The sequence below is a fragment of the Heterocephalus glaber genome, unplaced genomic scaffold, assembly GCF_053883595.1.
Source record: "Heterocephalus glaber isolate CG9 unplaced genomic scaffold, H.glaber_assembly_v1.0 deba00001613, whole genome shotgun sequence".
Classification (NCBI taxonomy): Eukaryota; Metazoa; Chordata; class Mammalia; order Rodentia; family Bathyergidae; genus Heterocephalus; species Heterocephalus glaber.
This window is the reverse complement of record NW_028258384.1, coordinates 8301099-8318765: the sequence shown is the minus strand read 5'-3', so window position 1 is coordinate 8318765 and position 17667 is coordinate 8301099. Positions and strand designations below refer to the sequence as shown.

At 35.5% G+C, this 17667-nt stretch overlaps 1 pseudogene; it reads right to left on the bottom strand.

The window, feature by feature from the left end:
- Nucleotides 1-3932: 3932 nt before the first annotated feature.
- LOC101713816 (lysosomal dipeptide transporter MFSD1-like) lies at nucleotides 3933-17402 on the bottom strand (annotated as a pseudogene).
- Between the last annotated feature and the right edge of the window lie 265 nt (nucleotides 17403-17667).

The window sequence follows — 17667 nt, the reverse complement described above, 5'->3', positions numbered from 1 at the left end:
AATTCTTCTAGACCTAATTGACAGATTCAGTAGAGTAGCTGGATACAAGGTCAACACTCAAAAAACAATAGCCTTATTATGCACAAGTAGCAGTATATTCGGGAAATAATTCCTTTTACAATAACATCTAAGAAATGAAATATCTAGGAATCAACCTAACAAAGGAAGCAAAAGACCTCTACACTTCAGCATTCTGAAGAAGGAGATCAAAGAGGATATAAGAAAATGGAAAGATATCCCTTGTTCCTGGGTAGGAAGAACCAATATAGTGAAAATGGCCATACTTCCAAAACTACTATATAGATTTAATGCAATGCCGATTGAAATTCTGACAATATACTTCACAGAACTAGAGAAAACAATCCAAAAATTCATTTGGAAGCAGAAGAAACCTAGAATAGCAAAAGCAATTCTAGGCAACAGAGACATGGCTGGGGGTATCATAATCCCCAACTTGAAACTATACTACAAAGTTACTGTGATAAAAACAGCATGGTACTGGCAAAGAAACAGACCTGAGGATCAGTGGAATAGATTAGAAGATGCAGAAACAACTCCAGACATACTCAGCCACCTTATCTTTGACAAAGGAGCCAACCACCATCATTGGAGGAAAGATAGCCTATTTAATAAATGGTGTTTGAAAAAGTGGCTGTCAACCTGCCAAAGATTAAAACTAGACCCATATTTATCACCATGCACTAAACGAAGATCAAAGTGAATGAAATATCTAAATATTAAGACAGAAACACCAAACTTTCTGAAAGATAAGTTAGGTAGAACTCTTGAAGACATTGGAATTGGAAAAGACTTTATGAACAAAACCTCAGTAGCACGGGAGCTATCACAAAGAATCAACAACTGGTATCTCATCCTATTAAAAAACTTCTGCACTGCAAGAGAAACTACCAACAGAACTAAGAGACAACCTACAATGTGGGAAGAAATTTTTAGCAGCTGTACCTCAGACAAAGGTCTACTATGGAGAATATATAAAGAATTGAAAAAAATCAGACCCCCCCAAATTCAAAGACCCAATTCAAAAGTGGTCATCCGAAATGAACAGACATTTCTCAGACAAAGTAAAAGCAGCAAATAAATATATAAAAAAAATTCAACATCACTCATCATTCGAGAGATGCAGATGAAAACACTGAGATTCCACCTCACCCCAGAAAGAATGGCTGCTATCAAGAAATCAACCAATAACAACTGCTGGTGGGGGTGTGGAGAGAAAGGAAGCCTTCTCCATTGTTGGTGGGAGTGCAGACTGGTGCAAAAACTGTGGAAATCAGAATGGAGATACTTCAGAGAACTAGGACTACAGGTTCCATTTGACACAGCTATTCCCCTACTGGGTATCTTCCCCAAAGAATTAAAAGAATCATACCACAGCGACATATGTGTGCTTATGTTTATAGCAGCACAGTTTGTAATAGCTAAAACATGGAAACAGTTCAAGTGCCCATCAACTGAAAACTGGATAAAGAAGATGTGGCTTTTTTTATAAAATGGATTACTACTCAGCCATAAAGAATGAGAAACTAGAGACATTTATAGCTCAATGGATGCATATTGAGGCCATACTCTTAAGTGAAATAAATAGGACACACATGTATGAATACAGAATAGTTTCTCGTGTGAGAAACTGAAAGTGTAAATAAGGATGAAAATGATTAAAATGAATAATTGATAGTTTGAAATATGAAAAGGTCCAAAGGTGTAGGGATGGCAGGAGGGGAAGGGGAAAAGGAAGAAGGGAAAGGAAAAGTTATGAGAAAAGAAAAAAAATGGAAACAAAATGTATGTAAATACAGAAATTTGGAGGGGTTGAAGGGTGCACACGTAATGGGGGAAAAAATAAGAACTAAGATACATTATGTTCAGGTACAAGCACCCAATGATAAATGTAAACATTTTGTATACCTAAAATGTACCAATAAATATATGAAAAAAAGATGCAAGATATCAAGTACATTTTGAAATGTTATTTATCTGTGTAGATACACAATGATCATACATTGAGGAACCTTTTTAGTCATTAACTGGTCCATACAAATAATATACAAAAGTTTGTATTATAAAATCATGTCTCAGGTGATTAGGTTCCTCAGTAAGAGAGATAAACTCCAAAGGGCCACTGCTCAGTAAGCCTAACTGCAGCAGAGCACAATCTGCTAATGTTAAATGTGAAGAGAATTTTTATCATTATTCTTCAGAGTAAAGAAAATATGTATTACAAAGTCATCATTCATTCCATATGAGACAGCTCTTCTACCCCTTCAAAGTTGTTGCTATAAAAGACCATGTCCCTAAAATGTACTCGTTAAAAATTATCTCAGTACAAGTGTAAGACCGCTGTCCTTACCAAATGCTCCGAGGAGCTGACTATAGTGAAGCACACCCAGGGATCCCAGCGGTGCCTCCAGAATGTAAGGCCAAGGGCCTTCCCAAATGCTCCAAGTAGCTGGAGGGGAGCACACCCAGGGATCCCAGTGGTGCCTCCAGAATGTAAGACCAAGGCCTTACCAAATGCTCCAAGGAGCTGGAGGGGAGCACATCTGGGGATTCCAGTGGTGCCTCCAGAATGTAAGACCAAGGGCCTTACCAAATGCTCCAAGGAGCTGACTGCAGGGAAGAACACCCGGGAAGGAACACACCGGACAAGTTGGAAAGTGAAACAGACCTTAGTCTGGCCAGATGGCACTCCCAAAGCAGAGTAGTTTAGAGAGGCATAGTCCAGAGTCCAAGGCTCTTTTTATAGGGGCTTGCAGGGGAGTTAACAGGCGAAATTTACAGAAGAAGGAACAAAGGTTTAATGGTCTTACATTTGTATGTTAATTAGCCTGACATGTACTGTTAGTCAGCAGATGCTTTGTAGATTGGTCTATAGTTAGTGGTGTCCGGAACAAAGGGTTGGATAATTATGACTGATAGGGATCTTATCTAGTGTCCCAGAACTAAGAAGCATCTTTATCTATTTACTCACATTCAATCACAGGTGGGGCTAGGAGAGTTTTATGATTACAGAGTTAGGCAGTTTTACACAAGATCCAATGTTTTGTATTATTTATTGTCCTTCCTGAAATTCACCTGTATGTTCCAGAGCAATTTCCTAACCTGCCCACTGATGATTCACTGTTGGGAAGAATGCTACATAATTCTAGGGAAAAATCATTTGAGTAAGCCTAGTTCTCCTGCCTACAGGCCAGCTATAACATTCCAAGACATAATTCCATTTTGGCCTCAGGTCACAAGGGAGATCTCAATGATCCCATGATGCTGTAATGCTCCAGGACAAGACCATACCTGCAAGAGACACCCTGGGAGGAACCAAATCTTCATCTCTATAGTTCCTGGGAGGAACTAAATCTTCATCTGCATAGTTCCTCATTGTTCTTAGATTTCCACCACCCCCACCCAGTCTTTTGTTACACCTTGTTCATCCCAATGTGATACTGAAATCTACATATTCATTTGTTACATTTGTTTCTCCTGATGTACTAAATAAAAGGTGCTGTAAACTAGGGGTTCTTGTCTTTGCTGCCCAGAGCAGCACTGATCAGACCCAAAGCTCAGCTTCTTCTCAGTCTCATTTGTCTACCTTTCCTGTAATTCGCCATGTGCTGCTGTGGCTCACAGGAGACTAGGATTTACTGCAGAGGTTCTGGTAACATCCCCTTCCCCTGTTCTCTATAATTCACCTATTCTGAAGCAGAATTTCTCATCAACAAACTATATAAGACAATTGACTAATATATTACTCACAAGCATACTTTGAAATAGGTGTATCTGAAATATAAATATTATTTTCCTAATGTCTGAACTCTAAATTTAAAAATGAATTTGGAGGTTTTCAAATCAGTAATGCATGCGTCTCATTCTCATTACACAGACATTTAAATTTCTCATTTGGTATGAGAAAGTTTATTTTATCTTGCAGAATAATTTGATTTCTCACTCTGGACAAAATGTACCAAGTAAAGTTAGACCACAGAGAAAAGTGCCACAGAAATACAGTCAATGAAGAAAACTTCTAAAGGCAAATGTCCTTGAGTATCCAATATTATGCCAGCAATGATGGTAATGATTTCCAAACCAAGATTTTGAATGGATTGTGGGAAGCTATGTGCAGTTCCCAGCTGATGTTCAGGAACTACAAATGCCACCATTGGCCACAATACTCAGGGAAGCAATGAATAGAAAAGTCCCAGAAGACACATAGAAATCCAAGTATTCCACATGATAAATGCCAGTATTGTGTGGGACACAAGAGTGGCTACTGCACACAGAACCCAGATGATATCCCAGATGATATTCTTCCTTGTTTTATCCACTAAAAGCCCAAATATTGGATACATGAGAACTGACATGACATATACAACACTGTTACTTGAACTTGCTGCCTATGAAGAAATTTTAAAATTCTCTGTAAAGAAACCTTTCCGGAGTTCAATTGAAGTGAGCATCACAACATAATACCAGACAGATGATAAATAGCACCCATAGAAAGGAGAAGTCCTTTATATCAGTAAATATAATAATTTCCCATTTTCTTTGTTTTTTTGAAGAATTCTTTCTGTTCACTGATATAAGTAATCAAGAGCCAAGGCATTTATTGTAAATGAACAAACGATTTTCCTCCAATCATCAATGTGTAGTCAAAGGGTTGTGTGACCAGCAGAAACCAAATCTTTAATCTTATAATACAACCTCCCCATTGCTGAGGACTCCCCACCAATCCAAACATAAACCTTCCAAATTCCATCAGCCAATAAGCATTAAATATTCCACCCAGAACAAAAACATCTTTAAAAAAACAATGTAAACCAAGCAGCTAAAACTGATTGTGCTCAGTTGTACTCCAAATAGCCAAATGAAATTCTGAAGACAAATGTATATTATAATTTATTCACTAAAAAAGCCACTCTAGAAATACAAAAGTACATTGGGCTAACAATACCAGGCATACAGCAACATTCATCTGCATATCCCATTTTATTTTATCCTGAAGTGCAACAGGATTATCACAGCAAAAATAGCTAGTTACCAAAAGCAAGTAGGCCAATCAGCAGCAGTACCAAAATACAGTAAACCAGGCTGATGACATCACAGAGGGATAGCAGGGGATGGTGGGAGCTCCACTGTGGGCCTCATCAGGAGGACTAAACTTCTGCATCCTTCTTAATTTTACCTTCTTGAATTCCTGAGATATAAAAATAAAAATAAATTCATTAAACCTGGAAGGATAATTATGTATACTTTGCATGATAAGAATTAAGACTTTTAAAGGAAATTTACAAGAAATGTTTTCCAAGACAAATTAATGAATCTTTCCAAACAAACTTCCTTTTTTCTCAAAGATACAGAGATGTAGCTGTAAAAAACAATTTGTTTGCTAAAATGAAAAAGTAGTTCAGTCTATAGGAGGAAATTTGATCACCCGAACATCTTATAGAAAATATCACACTTGTCGTATAAACACCATGAGATCTGGTTTTTGTTCCTGTTGGATTGTGGGGATTCAGTGTGCTTTGAATGAATAATATTCTCTGCAGTCCTCTTCCTACAGTGATCTATATTTTTAGTTAAAGTTATTTACATGCATAAAGATATGCCATGTATAGGAACCTAAAAACCTCAATGAATATAATCATTATATGCCATAAACATGAACTAAAAATATCAATAAGAATGAAAATGGGGAAAGGGGAATTAGAAGAGAAAGGAGGGAGAGGTAAGAATGGAGAAGGGGATTAAAAAATGGAAGCAAGTTGTATTATATATACATACCCACTCCTCAAGATGATTGTAAAATGCATGTACTGCAAACATATATTTGATTAAAACATAAAGAAAAAAGCTTTTAAAATCTTCCTCAATATAAGAGAGTGCATAGCCTTGAAAAAATTATTTTACATGGAATTATATAGATCTTAAAAGGATAATTAGATGAGAATCATAAATGTGTAAACCCATGTAAATATCAATTATATCAATCAAATAAAAATGGAACATTTTTACCTTTGAAGATGCTGCAATGGTAGTTTAAAATTATTTATTCATATTTCCTTAACCTATAAATAACAATCATTCTTATTTCTATCACAAAATATAACTTTTTCCAATTCGAAATGTTCATACGCATGAAACCTCATGGTGCATGTACTCCTGGGGTGTGACTATTTTTGTTCACATTATTTGAAATGCATCGATTTTATGTGTAATGTCTTCCTTTTGACTGATTTGTAGTAATCCACTGTATTTTGCACAATTGGTTATTTTATTCTGACAATGGATATCTGGGTTATTTCTAACCTTTGCCTATTAGGAATTAAGTTGCTATAAATATCAAAGATCTCTAGTGTGAGAAACTGAAAGTGTAAATAAGGATTAAAATGATTAAAATGAATAATTGATAATTTGAAATAGGAAGAAAAGGTCCAAAGGGGTAGGGGAAGTGGGAGGGGAAGGAGAAAGGAAAGAAGGGAAAGGAAAAATTATGAGAAAAGAAAAAAATGGAAACAAAGTCTATATAAATAGGGAAGGGTGGAGGGGGTGAAGGGCACACAGGTAATGGGGAAAAAATAAGAAGCAAGATACATCATGTACAGGTACAAGCACCCAATGATAAATGTAAACATATTGTATACCTAAAATGTACCAATAATAGAGTTTAACCAAAGAAAAAGATGTCTTTCAATGGTCAAAATAATCTAAATATTTGAACAGCTATTATCATCAAAACTATATTAATTTAAACTTCATTAGTCATGACTTCTTATAATTTAATTTTTTTGGTGCTGGAGATTGAACTTAATACCTTGCACTTACAAGGCAGGCCATGACACCGCTAAGCTAAATCTCCAGCCCTATAACTGTATATTTAATTGAAATGTTTTTCATTTTTTCTCATGGAAGCTAAGATATTAATTTTAAACAGAAATTTTACCTTTGCTAATATACAAATGTAAAACATGGGACCAGGTATGATGTATAACCTAACCTCAGATTAGAACCAAGTAACCACCAAAGTTGTGAGAGACTGATAATTTGCAGTGTGTCTGTAATAGAAAGCATATATCTAAAATCAATTGTCTCTGATTAAAGAAAATATTTCCTAATTTAAGTCCTAAGGAAGAGCATATTCATATAAAGCAACAAATCAAGGGCATATATAATTAAGATAATTTAACCAGAAAAATGAGGATAAATTTATATTTTCAGCTAATTAAAAATTCTAATTAACTGGGCCTGAGATTTAGCTCAGTGGTGCCATGCCTGCCTCACAAGTGCAAGGTACTGAGCTAGATCCCCAGTACCACAAAAAAAGTTCTTTTTAACTAAAGGCCTACCATGTTATATTTTGACAATGTTTTATTATACATAAAAATTTTTATTTATCCATTTTTTCCCATAAAATCACTCAGTAAGTGCTATGTTTTGGAGATGATTTGAGTGTATTCCCCAAGGATTCTTGTGTTGCAAGCTTGGTCCTCAGCCTGCTAATTTTGAGAGATGGTGTAACCTTTAAGGGTTGGGGCTTACTGCAAGATAATTAGTTTGTTGGTGATGCTGCCCTTAAAAATAACCAACACAGATCCTGTAGAGTGAGTTAGCTTCTCTGGCAAGAGCAAGTTGTTATGTAAAATCAGGGCTGAACTCTGACTTGATCTCTGGGTTCCTGTTTTGCTATGTGATTCCTCCCAACTCTGATTTTCTGTATCAACATGTCCACACTTCTGCATATCTTCTCTTAAGATACCAACTGATAAGATGTGGTATAGCAAGGGAGACCTTACCAGAGCCAGCACAATATTGTTTTAAAAGTCAGGCTACAAATTTGTGAGCTTGCTAACCTCTTTTTTTTTTTAACATATTGCCCATCATCAGATATTGTTTGTACAGAAGCACCAAGGAGACTAATAGAGTCAACTAAAAATTTGCCTGATGCCATTTTTCTAAAGTGTTTTGACTGTCCTAATCAGCAAGATTTCTGCTGTCTTTTTTACTTCTAACATTTAACTTAACATATGCATAATTTACTTGTTTCCAAGCATTTTCTTTCCAAATTCATGAAGCTCATCCTTGATAAACTCTGTGAAGATAATGAACACAGTTTCATTAATCTATACCAATTTTTTGAAGTTTTAACTACTCTGTGCATTTATTTGCACATAATAGATGCTTCTTAAATATTTGTTGGATAAAATTGTTCTATTAGCAATTGTCATAAGTTGGTAATGATAACTGTTAATAAAGTAGTTAATAGAGAGCAGGTGTTCATTAATATTTAACTTTCTACAGGCAAAATAAACATGTTCATTGTATGATTTAAGCATAATTCTACTTTAAGGTGCATATTTACTTAATGTTCATTCATTAAATATTCACTTAGTACTTGTTTGCCACAATTTCCTTCAAATTCTGAAGTTTCAGAAGAAAAAAAATATACTCATCATAATTTTTATGATTTCATGATCATAGACAACAAATGAATAAGCATTTAGAATTTCTATCAGTAGACATAAATATAAATAAGTATACCTGACAAAGACAAAATTTGAAAGAAACAAGAAAAGTATATATTATTTACCAGTTGATTTTAGATCAAATGGTTTAGCATTGAAAAAAATACTTTCTCTCACAACTTTAACTAAAAGTAATTTGCAATGAACTCATTTATCAAGAAATATTATTTGAGCACCTTATGTGTGTCTGATGTTATTCTTGAACATAGTGATAATGAGAAAAAAGACAGGTGTTTGCCCTTTGAAGCTTACACATTAGTGGGAGAATAGAGATAAAAAAATGAGATAACTCAATTATCATACTGTATAGTAGATCTATGCATGTACATTAAAATAAGAAAAAATATACTAGATATCTGCCGCAGACCAGCTGCAATCGATGTGCAGTCGATGTAGGGTAGGAAGGGGAGATGTCCTGGGCCAGCGATGAGAAAAGAACCTTCACAAGGAATGTTTAGGTTCCCTCTGATAAGTCTCAGGGTCTGATTTATTTTTATATCTTTAAGCAATAGCTGGGAGGCATTGGGCGGAGCGTGTTTACATTTTAAATTGCCTTAGCAATTTTTATTGAAGTAAAGGTTATTTTTTTGTTAAACAAAGTACAATTCCTCTAAGCTGTTTCATCATGAATACATATTTAAAAATTACAATTGTCCCCTTATTTACCCACACCTAAATAGAACAGAAAGTAACTTAATCAAAATCTTTATATCAGCGGGGGTTCAAGTGAGATTTAATCAATTAAGTGTCAAACTTGTGGTTGCCAGCTGGCCCTTGAGAAACTGCACAATGGTTAATATAGTTTGCTATTAGCTCTCTATTTTTCTTTACCTCTATTTATCTTAACTAAATGTCATTTGGGTTCATTGTCCATGAGCAGGAGATATTTACAGCACTTTGAGAAATATTGAGTAACTTGTCTCCTTAATGAATTTACCTGTCTTAACGTTCTTTCTATTTCCCATTTTCCACTATTCCTTACATCCAAAGTCTGTCCTTCCAATCCTTTTGTAAGACCCCTTTAGTAAATAGAATGTCAACAATAAGAGGGGGAGTTATAGTAGTGGGGGAACAGAAGAGGTTTTAGGAGAAGTTTCTTTAGAAGTGGATGTGGCAATAGAACTAAGAGAAACTGGAATTTGGGACTTGTGAGCCAGATCAGATTTCAATATATCATTACCAATTTGCCTTATGGAGAGTTTGTTGTTAGTCACAAACACAATGACTCCTGTGATCAGAGTAACAATTATAAACATTATGGCAAGAAAAAATAAAACATGAGGGTACGATGTATTCCACCCTTTCTTTCCCCCAGCTGGAACTTTGTCAAGCAGCATTGGAGGTCAGTTGGGCTTCGCCAGATATCTCAACAGAAAATACATGTACTATATATGTTACATATTGATTATACTATAGCAAAATACGTTATAGATTAAACATGTGTTGGAGAGTTCAGAAAAAAAGAAAAAGAATTCTGAGGTTAAAAATAGACATAATATGAAGAAGGGCAAATGTCAATCTTAATAGTGGTAAAACAAATGAGAAAAAATATATCACAATGAAGAATTTATAGAGATTGTATATGGTTGGAGCACAGAATTCTGGGGAGGAGGCATTGCTTACTTGAGATTATTACATCAGGAGCACAGAGAATGTGCCTAATAGAAAAGTTAGGGTGCAGCTCTCTTGAATAAGGCCCTTCTTGGTTTTCTGTAGTGCATAGTCAAATATTACTAGGTTGTGAAAAGCTGTAATTCATAATTTTCAAGAAAGTGTTGTCAAGATTTTTCTGGTATCAAATGTATGGAATAGGAAAAATTTTCCATGCTACTCCTTGGGAAAAGGACCAATTTTTAGGACATATAAAGATGCAAAAATTGCAGCCCCAAAATTAAAAGCCAGTTCAAAAATGGTCAGTTGAAATGAATAGAAAATTCTCAGAACAAGATATATAAATGGCCAATAATGGAAAAATGATTAGCAACTTTTACATTTAGAGAAATGCAAATCAAAACAACTCTGAGATTCCATCTTGCTCCAGAAAGAATGCCTAACTTCAATACAGAAAAAACACAAAGGCTTTGGAGAAAAAGAAAAACTACTTTGTTGGTTGGAATGTAAACTAGTACAACCATGATGGAGTACAGCATGGAGATTTCTCAAAAAAGTAAAAATAGAAGTTCCATTTGACCCAGTTGTAACTCTTCTGAGTAGCTTTCAAAAGATTTTAAAATATCATATTACAGAGATAAATGCATACCCATGTTTATAGCAGCATGATTTATAATAGCTAAATCATGGAAGTGGCCTAAATGCCCACAAATGGATGAATGAATAAAGAAAATGGAATATAGATAATTAATGAAATACTACTCAACCATAAAAAAACATCAATTTGTAGGAAAATAGTTGCACCTTAATCCTTTAATGCTAAGTGAAACAAACAAGATACAAAATATTATGTATCATATTGTTTCTCTTATATGAGAAACTAAACGTATAAATAATTGCAACAGCAAAATTAAAACAGAAGATAAAAATTAGGGAAATATTTTTTGTATATGGGCAGGGGATCAGGGTATGGTAGGAAGCAAAAAGAAGGAAAGTAGAAAGAGAAATAAAAAGTATTAAAATGTGATATGTATATCTACAGATTCTCCACAATGAATGTGTTTATTATGTATAACAAACATATACAGTACTAATAAAAATTAAACATACAATACCTAATATAATAAGGTATGTAGATTTCAGATTCCAAGTGCTACAAAACTGAGTATTAGAGAGGGGGAATTATTGTAAGAAAAACAGTCTTAAAAACACAATTGATATCGAGTATCCCTACTTTAGTCCACTCTCCCACCAATTTGAAAAAATATATAATATCTACAACTTAAACAAGAAGAAATTAGACTTGCCATGGATTCAGAGGATTCAGTCCATGGTTAACTGGTTGTAAATAAGAAGCATTATGGCAAAAGAGTGCAATGGAGAAAAGAATCTCAGTTCATAGAGGCCAAGAAGCAGAATAGGAGAACAGTATAAGAGAGAAAGGGGTAAGGAACCAGAGATAGACCTCTAAGCCACACCTCCAGAATTCACACAGACATGCCCACCAATGAAGTGTGCTCCACCAATGTCTTGGTTGGCTCCAAAGCCAATCAAATTGATGTTCCCACCTAACTGCAACATCTCAACCCTTGTCAATTTGACACTCCAACACATTGTTTTAAACCTTAATTAAAAAAGTAACAAATTAACCATTCTTACCAACATAATAAAAGTGTCCCACATGCAACCAAAAACACAATAGCTCTTCTTCAAAGTCTCAAGAGACCCAGCACTGTTACAAATTTCAAGTCAAAGTCTCTTGACACTCAAGGCAAGATCTCAGCTGTAAATGCCTATTAACATGAAGAAGTTACATCATCCCAAGGTGTTATAATTCATGGTAAACCTTCTCATTCCAAAAGGGAAGAAAACAGGCTCACAAAGAATGAGACCAGAGAAAAACTGAAAACCTAGCAAAGCAAACATTAAATCCTGTACCTTCTAGTTTGGCATTGAGGTAATGGAAAGCAGGAAGCACAATACATGATGATGTAATGAGAATTTCAGAGACATTGGGCTGTCCCATCCCTATGTCATTGCTGCTAGTAGCCTTTATAGACTCTCCTGAGCTGACTACTCATGGCCTGCACATTTTCTGAGCAGAAATTCCAAGTTCCTACCATCTCTAAATTTCTGGGGACTTCACTCATAAGGACCCCTAGCTTCACTTAATAGACCTTCCTTGAACTATGAGTGGAAGCTTCCTCAAACCTACATTGTTAAAATTCTAATCCCCAAAGTGATAGCACTTGAAGATGGAATCTTTGTGAGACAGTTTGGCTTAGGTGAGGTCATGTGGATAATGTTATCATGGAAAGATTATTGTCTTTATAATAGGAAGAAGACTGAGAAAAAATAGTGAAATGGAAGTAAACTTTGTGTGACTCTGCAATTGAAGTGTATCAGTGCAATGATAGAAACTATATACCATTCAATGAAAGGGATGACAAGTTCTTAGAATAAGTGGAGAAACAAAAAGGGAATTAAACAGCACAGAAATTTGGAAAAGCATTGCAGAGAAGGTTATAAAGTCATTTATAAATTCAACCTTGGCTCCTAGCTGGAGGGCAGGAAAAGGGATAAATTATGAAATCAGATCAAGTAACCCTCATTATTACAAGGTGGTTAGAATTCCTATCAACAGGGCTGTGCTGGTTGCCTTCTCATTGCTTGGATTAAATATCCAGCACCAATAAATTAAAGACACATTTATTCTGGTTTATGTTTCAGTCCATGTATAGCAGGCTAAAACACAGAAACAACAGGATTGAAAGACCTTGTCAGAGAAAATTCACGTGATGGAGGCCAGATAGTAGAGAGTAAAGGAAAAACTCAAGGAAAGAGATATACCCTTCCTTAGTGACCTGCCTCTTCTGGCCAGCCCCCATGTTCCAACAGCAAACTCAGCTGTTGAACTAACCAGTAGATGATTTCACTGCTAAATACAATGTCCCCATGATCAAATCACCTTCCCCAAACCCTGCCTGTGAGCACATGAGGCCTTTAGGAGACATTCTTGATCTACATTATAACAAGGGGAAAGCTACAATCTATGTAGGCTTTCGGCTCAGCTGAAGGATTTGTTCTGAAAATAACTACACCCACACAACAAACTGACATTTTACTCAACAACCTCTCAAAAAGCTGTAACAAGAAGCCATCTTGAGACAGGCCCTATTATTAGAACTAATCTCAAGAATTGGAATGCTTGGAGAGATCATAATTAAGTCTCCCAGTGGATGCCCTGCTGCATTGACTGGTCCAGAAAGAGCTGTGAGAGACAGTCTTGGCTGAGGGGAGTGTGAAACAGAAGACTATGAAGAAGTTAGAGCATTGAAGATCAAGGGCCATGATGTACAGGGAAGGGAAGAATCCATATCGTCAATTCTTCAGTAACTAAAAGTGAAAACAATGTGCTTGAGGAAGGTATGTACCCAAGAAGAAAGCAGGCAGATAAATCTTTCCTCATGACCACCCATCCAGCACAAAACTCAATGCCTTCATTGTTCTCCCCACCCCCTGAGGATTCTCAGGGACATGCCACTGTGTTGCAGTGTCAACTGGTTGCCAGACTCAGCATGCATCATCCAGATTCATTTAGGCTTAAGGGCAACAAGGATAGTCCACAAACCATCAATTTATAGACACTGAAATGGGCATGCTGTGCTACATGCAGGCATTATTTCCAGGCCCACAGAATGAGTATTGAGAGAAAATTTTGAGCACTTGCCCTGCAAGCTATAGAGGCTAGCAAGCTCTGACTAGTAAAAAGGGCTCATGGTAGCCAGTCAGATATTTTCTATGCTGATAGATGCCCTGATAGGGGAGCTTGAAAGAATATTTAGCCATGATGTTCCAGATGCTTCTAAGACTGAGTTAGAGACAAGAACTCTATTGCCACTTAGTTGTTGGCTACAACCCCAGATATAATCAGAAAAGCTTTGTTCAAGAACTGCATCCTGGGAATAGTCAACATTTTCTCAGCTGGCCCACACAGAAATATTTGTCATGTCCTGTAATCTGTCCAAAACAGTTTGATGCAAACTGAAAGGAAGGAAACAGATTGTAGCAGTTTGCCAATATCTACCCCCTAACTGTCACAGTTTGCTTATCCAATCCAAATTGATTACCAAGCAGGAATTTCTGACTACTCTTTAGGTTTATTTTCTATTTGTGTAGTTGTTTTGATCCTTTACTTTCCCCTTGCTGTCATCATCCTATTTTCTATCACCTATATTTTTTCTTCTTTATTTCTCACTATTTTTAAAATTTCAATTTACATTATTATTTTACTTTTCTCTCTCCAGCTTTTATAGGATTTTATCTCACTCATCTTCTTTCCCATTTTTCCTGTTTGCTTTGTATATTTCTTCTTACTGTTTCTTTTTTTCTACCTTTTAAACATCATTTCTGTTATTCCTAATTTTCTTTTCTGTGTTATACTTTGTTTTACATCTTTAACTATCATTGAAGATTTCTTTTTTTTTTTTTTTTTTTGGTACCCGGGATTGAACTCTGGTATTTGTGCTTGCAAGGCAGGAGGCACAACCACTGAGCTAAATCACCGACCCAACCATTTCTTTTTTTAAAAAATTATTTGCACAATTTTGCAGTGCATAATGCTCAAATTCATCATGAGGAATTTGTACATGTGCATAAAACATCTTATTTTCTGTATCCTTCCCCTCACCTCCATTCAAATCTTCCCTTCCCTGTTTGTAAAAGATCTATTTCTGCTTTTTCCTTCAATTCTTTTTAAATTTAAATCCCTTTTCCCTTTCTTCTTTCTGCCCTCCATCCATCTTTTTCCCCTTCACATTTGAAAAAGTTCTTCCTTCTTCCTAATATCTATCCTAAAATTTGCTCCTTATTTATACTTTGAATTTCTCACACAAGAAAACAATGTAATATTTAAACTTGGGTATCTAAGTTATTTCATTTAAAATTATGGTCTCAAGGTGCATCTGTTTATCTAAAATTCCCACAAGTTTATCCTTCTTTATGGCAGAGTAGGACTTAATTGCACATGAATATCATATTTTCTTTATCAATTCATCTATTGATAACCATATGAGCTGTTCTCCACATGTAGCTAATATAAATTTTGCTGCTATAAACATGGGTGTGTACTATTATTTGGGTATGATTATGTTCATTTTTTGGGGAAAATACCTAGAAGGGGAACACCTGGGTCAAATGGAACCTCTAGTTTTAGTTTTTTGAGGAATTTCTATACTTATTTCCATAGTGGTTATACCATTTACACTTCCACCAACAACAGTGAAGGGTTTCTTTTTCCTCACAGTCTTGCCAGCATTTGCCATTGATTTATTTCTTCATAGTAGCCATGCTTTCTGAAGTGAGGTGGAATCTCAGTGTTGTTTTAGTTTGCATTTCTCAAATGGCCAGTGATGTTGAACATTTTTTCATGTATTTATTGGCCATTATTTTTTCTTTATCTGACAAGTGTCTTTTCATTTCATATGGCCATTTTGGATTGGGGCTTTACATTTGAGGGGTCTAATTTTTAAAATTTCTTTATATTTTCTATATATTTGTCCTCTGGGAAGTAGATGACAAAATTTTTCCCCATTTTTAGGTTGTCAATTTACTGTGTTGGCAGTTTCCTTTGCTGTGCAGAAGCTTTACAATTTGATATGATCCCTTTTGCTGATTCTTTAATATTTCTTGTGCACTTAGGGTTTTGTTCATAATGTCTTTGCCCATACCCATGTTTTCAAGGGTTTTATCCATTTTATCCTTTAGCATAGTGTTTATGTTCACTATTTAGATATTTGATCCACTTTGATTGTAGATTGGTCCATAGTGAGATATGGGTAGCCAGTTTCCCCACCATCATTTGATAAAGAGGCTTTCTTACAGGAAAGATATTTGGCCCCTTTGTTACAGACAAGTTAGCTGAGTGTGCCTGAAGTTGTTTCTGAATCATCTGTTTATTGATCCACAAGTCTGGTTTTTTTGCTTTGCCAATACCATGCTGTTTTTATCACTGTAACTTTGTAGTATAACTTGAAGGGTGGGATTGTGATGGCTCCTGCCTTGTCCTTGTTGTCCAGAATTGCTGTTACTATTCTAAGCCTCTTAAAATTTTAGGAAAGTTTTCTCTAGATCTGTGAGGAAAGCTATTGGTATTTTGATTGGTATTGTGTTGAATCTGTATAACAGCTTTAGAAGTATGGTCACTTTCACTAGATTTGCTCTGCCTATCCAGGAACTGATGATAGCTTTCCATTTTCTGATATTCTCTTCTATCTTGTTTTTCAGATTACTACAGTTTTCATTTTAGGGTCTTTCACTTCCTTAGTAATGTTAACACCTATGTAATTTCTTTTTCTTTTTTTCCATTAAGTTTATTGGTACATTTTAGGTATGAAATATGGTTACATTCATCATTGGGATCTTGTACCTTTACACGATGTATCTTAGTTCTTATTTTTTCCCCATTCCCCTGCCCCCCATAATTTATTTTTCTCAATGCTACTATGAAAGGTGTTGTTTCCCTCTTTTCCCCTCTCAATGAGTTTGTTATTGGTGTACAGGTATGCTATTAATTTTTGAGTGCTAATTGTGTATTCTGCTCTGTTTCTGAAATTGTTTACTAATTCTGGGAGTATTTTAGTGGAGTTTTAGGGACCTTCTATAAAGATGATTAAGTCATCAGCAAATAATAATAAATTCTTCTCTTCCTATCCATATTCCTTTCATTTCTTTCTCTTCTATAATTGCTCTGGTTCGTGTTTTGAGAACTATATTGAACAGGAGTGGCTTTAAATTTATCACTTGTTGCACTTGTAGAGGAGTTTTCTTGAAGTAAATCACTGTGGAATTTCCTGGATTTTTCACAGATCATAGCTTAATTAATGCTATCACCTGCCAGCTGTTTCTCACTCAACCACTTTAACAAAAGTTTTTCCACCTCTTCTGCTTGGTTAAAATTCTTACTCCTTTTGCTACATCAATTTCTTTGATGACATCTTCGTCATTCAAAGTAGTTGAGAATCTCAGTTTTGCTATCTTGTACTCTGAGGCCAGATCAGTTACACAAATACCATGCTCATACTTTTCTACAATTCCCTTCTTCATTTCAGTGGTTATTTTCTTCAAAATCTCCTTCTTACAATTCTTCCTTTGTATTTTCTTGTTACCTTCCTTATTGCTCTTCATGTTCTTGTAATGTTCATTACCTCTCTGCACATTCTGATTATCTTCATTACCATTCTGCAGCTTTGTCACCTTCATTACCGCTGTGTACTTTCTTTTTATCATCATGCTTGCTCTGCACTTTCTTTGGAGCCATGCTGGATTTAATAATACTATGCACTAAAATGACACAAATAAGCTTCACAGAAAGTAGGCACAGGTCTTTCTGTAACTGTGATCGTGACCAGAGGAAACCACAATGACATATCAAAGCAAGAAAGATGGCCGTGTTCAGTTCCTGCAGGGAAGATGGCCATGCTTATGTTCATCATCCAATGTAAAGTTCATGAAAGGAAGCAAATTT